Source organism: Nyctereutes procyonoides, unplaced genomic scaffold (genome assembly GCF_905146905.1).
Source record: "Nyctereutes procyonoides isolate TBG_1078 unplaced genomic scaffold, NYPRO_anot_genome, whole genome shotgun sequence".
NCBI lineage: Eukaryota > Metazoa > Chordata > Mammalia > Carnivora > Canidae > Nyctereutes > Nyctereutes procyonoides.
The window spans coordinates 54,010,587-54,015,338 of NW_026575146.1; positions in this window are offsets into that span (position 1 = coordinate 54,010,587).

Here is a 4,752-nt window from a genome sequence, read left to right on the forward strand (position 1 = left end):
AAGAAAGGGAGAAATCATGAAAATATTTAATGACTAAATGAAAAATGGTATTATTATTTATTTTTAAAGATTTTATTTATTTATTCATAGACACAGAGAGAGAGACAGAGGGAGAAGTAGGCTCCATGCAGGGAGCCCGACATGGGACTGGATCCCAGGACTCCAGGATCACGCCCTGGGCTGAAAGTAGGTGCTAAACCACTGTGCCACCAGGGCTGCCTGAGAAGTGGTATCTTTAAAAGGAATTGTGGCTCAAAGGGAGTGTTTCATTTGTTCTTGGGTAATCACAGAAGGCTGTATGGGGAGGAGCCCAGGTCTGGGTTGGGCCCTGTAAGCATGAATGATTCTGGTAGATGGTGAGAAGAATCGAGGATATTCCAGGCAGGGGCAGCTGCATGAATAAAAACAGCCCATGAACAAAGTGGAGAAAAATACTTTCCATTTTACAAAACAAGGAAAATGAGCTACAAAGGAGGAGCTGGTACATTGAAATCTCCCCCTTACTGGCACCCCCATTATCATATGTACTTGTGTTTGGTATGTTGCCACGCTGAAACTGTCAAGGCCACATGGGTGGGGGTAGGGGGCCCCCTGGGCTCCAGAACAGGAAGTAAGGAGGAATCCCTATGTACTCCCTAAGGCAAAGGAAGCTCTCCAGGTCCTCTTCAACATAGATTCCATGTGCAGCCTAACACAAGAAGGTCGAAATCCATGTCCTCATTCCTGAAAAATCACAAAAAGGAGGAAATTGTGAAATTTCAGTCACATTGTAGAGTCTAAATTAGAGATTCATTAGTTTGGGTGTGTAAATGGGTTGCAAGTGTCCATGCTAATTATTAGGTGTTTGTGCATATGTGCAGTTTCCCAAAGTCCCTGTTACTTTATTATTTGGAGCACTTTTCTTCTTCTTCTGAACTTTTCCCATCCTATCCTATCCAAGCCTGGAAAAGCCTTGCTTATCATAGCCAAAAAGGCCTATTATGACCACCCTAGTGTTTCCTTACTACATGAAAAAACTACTATTTTTCTAAATCTACTATGGAGCAGAATCATACCTCCTTGGAAAGCAGAAGAAGTTTCAGTAATTTTTTAAAGATGTTATTTATTCATTTGAGAGGGAGACAGAGAGAGAGAAAGAGAGAAAGCACCTACAGGAGCCGGGGGGTGGGGGTGGGGAGGAGCAGAGGGAGAAGGAGAGAAAAATCTCAGGCAGACTTCCTGGTGATCATGACCTGAGCTGAAATCAAGAGTTGAATGTTTACCTGACTGTGCTACACAGGCGCCCAGAATTTTGTACTTCTCATCAAAAATAGCTTGCACAATAGCTTGAGTACCTAGGTGGATCCGTGGTGGAGCGTCTACCTTTGGCTCAGTTTGTGATCCTGGGATCCTGGGATCGAGTCCTGTATCGGACTTCCTGCAGGGAGCCTGCCTCTCCCTCTGCATGTGTCTCTGCTCCTCTGTTTCTCATGAATAAATAAAATCTTTAAAAAAAAAATAGCTTGCACCACCACTCCAAAGATGTCTATGTCCTAATCCCCAGAAGCTAGGAAATGTTATTTTACATGCCAAGAGGGATTGTGCAGATGGGATTACATTGAGGCTCTTCAGATTAGACATTCATTCTGCATTATCGAGGAGAACCTTTCCCAGCTGTGGTCAGAGGGAAACATGACCACACAAGGGTCAGAAAAGCGGAATCCATTGCTGGCTTTGAAGATTGAAGGAAGAGTCACAAGCAAGAAGGTGGCCTCTAGAAGGTAGTAAAGGTAAAAAAACAAAATAAAACAAAAACACATATTTTCCCCCTGGAGCCTCCAGAGAGGAACACAGCCCTGTTAACCCCTTGATTTTAGCCCAGTGGGACCTGTGTCGGACTTCTGACCTCCAGGACTGTAAGATAATAAATTGGTGCTTTTAAGCCACTAAGTTTGGTGGCAGTATGTTCCAGCAGCAATAGACTAAAGTGACACAAAAGTGAATTTGCAGAGTTTTGCAGAGCAGATTTAAAAGACCACATGATGACAGAAACCATGTGGGTGAGGCAGGGGTACTTTACCCTGCTATTTTCTGGCTTCTCTGGTGGCAAGTTTTTTCCCCCATGGGCTCGTAACACTTGTGAGTGGAGGGAACTCACAGTGCTCTTTTGCATATGCTCCGCACCCTCCTCAGTACTTTGAAAAGCAAAGACAGAGATACAAAATAGAAATAAATGGAGAGCACGCTCATCCAAGTGTCATAAGGGGTGGCTGTATTTTGTAAGTTATATTATCTCATTTCTCTTGACATTTAGTAAAGTCTTGCTTGACTATGCCACTCTTGTCACTATTGAACTTTGGAGTGTCAGGGCAAGTCTGTAGCTTACATTTGAGAAGAAATACTAAAAATCAAGCAGGTCACATGCACCTTAGACAGAATAATGGTAACAGTGGAAAAGGACAGGGGATTCTCAAAGAAAAGATCATAATAGAGACAAGAGTTTGGGCCAGACCTTGGTCTTGGGAGAAGAATCGCTGTCCTTCAAGTCAGCCATGGAGCACATCTGAGTCCTCTTTAATATTGGAACAATATTTGTACCTTAACACTGAAGGCTTTGGGGGCTTTGAATTGGGCTTTGGAAAAGCGCATAATTCTTTTCCCACAACTGTTTTTCTTTTTTTTTTTTAATTTTCTTTTTCTGTTTTTCTTTCTTAAGTTCTGCATCAAAAGATAAAATTTTTCTCATGAGACGACATGGAAGGTTATAGGAAACAAACACAATACATCACCTTGTGAGAGGTGTGACCCCAGTTACAGGCTCAGCCTGTCTGATTAGACCAACTGTTGTACAACCAATTGCTTGTATATTTCCTGAAAAATCCCAAGGAGTCTTTCACAGTGGAATATACTTTCCCAAGCCAATGCATGTAGGGTGGATATCCTCCCACACAGCCAAAGCCCTGGAGCTCTACGCAGCCTCCCTATACCATGGCAACAGTTGGTTGGTCTGAGAGTGGATAGTTCCCCCGGATTGGTAAGTCAGAGTCTCTTCTCTAAGAATTTTATTTATTTATTTAAGTAGGCTCCACACCCAACATGGAGCCTGAGGCAACACTTGAACTCACAACCCTGAGGTCAAGACCTGAGCTGAGACTGACAGTCAGATACTTAACCAACTAAGCCACCCAGGTGCCCCACTTGTCTAAGAATTTTAGAACTGGAGAAAGAGCAAAAGGAGGAAAGAGCGGCAAAGGACAATAGAGAGAAAAATGTTTCTGGAGAGTCACAATTATAACAATTACACTCAAAAGCTGTTGGAAAACTTTTTCCCATCAGATGACACTCTTAACTGTTTCTGATCCTGGTTCCCATTCTGCTCTTGGCTTAGCTGAATCCCTGACCTGGAGCACTCTAAACTACCTTTCTGCCGTTTTAATAAATTTCTTTTTTTTTTGCTTAAGCTGGTCTGAGTGGGTTTCATTCACATACAACCAGTGAATCATGATAAATAAGACCCAGGGCTGTGGAGAGAGTATGTGATGTGACAAGATGGCTTTTAGGGGGACATGGCCTTGACAGCGTACTGTCTTACCCACCACTGTTAGTGCCTCATTTCTGTCAGCAAATATGCAAGAACTAACCAGAAAATAAGCCTGTTTTTCAATACCTCTTTTAAAAGGTACAGAGGAGAGTCAGAGATCCCTTTGCTAGTCTCAAAAATAGCCCTCTATTTCATTCTACTTTCTCCCACATGCATCTCAGGAGAAGGAATAAACCAAGGAGACACTTACAAAAATGGCTACAATCAGAGTAGGTGAAAGCAGAAACTCTTACTAGTGGGCTCAATGACAGAAAGGGCTGCCACAGACCAGAATCCATATGACAATGAAGTAGTGCATTGTGTCTTTGAAAATTAAAATGTGCATGTTCTCCCTGCTCCACCAAACACACAGAATCTGTCTCTCTGTCTCTCCATGTCACACACACACTCCTCGTTCACTCTTAATGTCTTATGTCCCACTCTGTCAATTCAGGGGTGGAAGACAGACTCTCCTGAGATCATGTGGCTGTCAGACCCAATATAATACCAGATCTGACCTGAGCTAATACGGGCGTAAAGCCCTGGCATGCCTTATTAACTGCTGGCTTTTGGCACTGTCCCAGGTAGAAAACCCTCCCTGGGCATGTGCAGCATCTCTACTGTCTAACTTTGGCCAGCTCTCTTAAGCCACAAAACTGAATCCTAAATATTTACTTTAATCATCCTCCCTATTCCCCTGCACAATTTCAATAACATGCTGTATTTTTAATAAAAAAATTAAATGAATATAATTTTAGAAAAACATGTTAGGAATATTTACTCTGTAGAGAAACCGAAGATTATAGATCCCAAATCTAAAATTATGTGCTCTTTACTACACAAACAGGAAAAGATTTATGAGTAAAGGGAACATAACCACAGATTTGACATTTATGCAAAAATATTCAAAATTGAAATGGTATAGGTCAAGCCATATGAAAATGCCTATACATTCCTTCCATGAGGCTTACAAGTATGGAATTTGGAATCAGGTGGTATTCACTTCCCACACAAGCTGCCCTACTTACCAGCTGTGCACAATTTCTTAAGCTCTGTGGGTTCCAGTTTCAACATGTGTACAGTGGGGGAGAGAATATCAACCTTACTGGGTTGCTGCAAGCAGATGCTCTAGCAGGTGCTCCAGCAGGTGTAAGACACAACTGCCAGTCCCAGTAAAGGGTAACAAGAAGGTT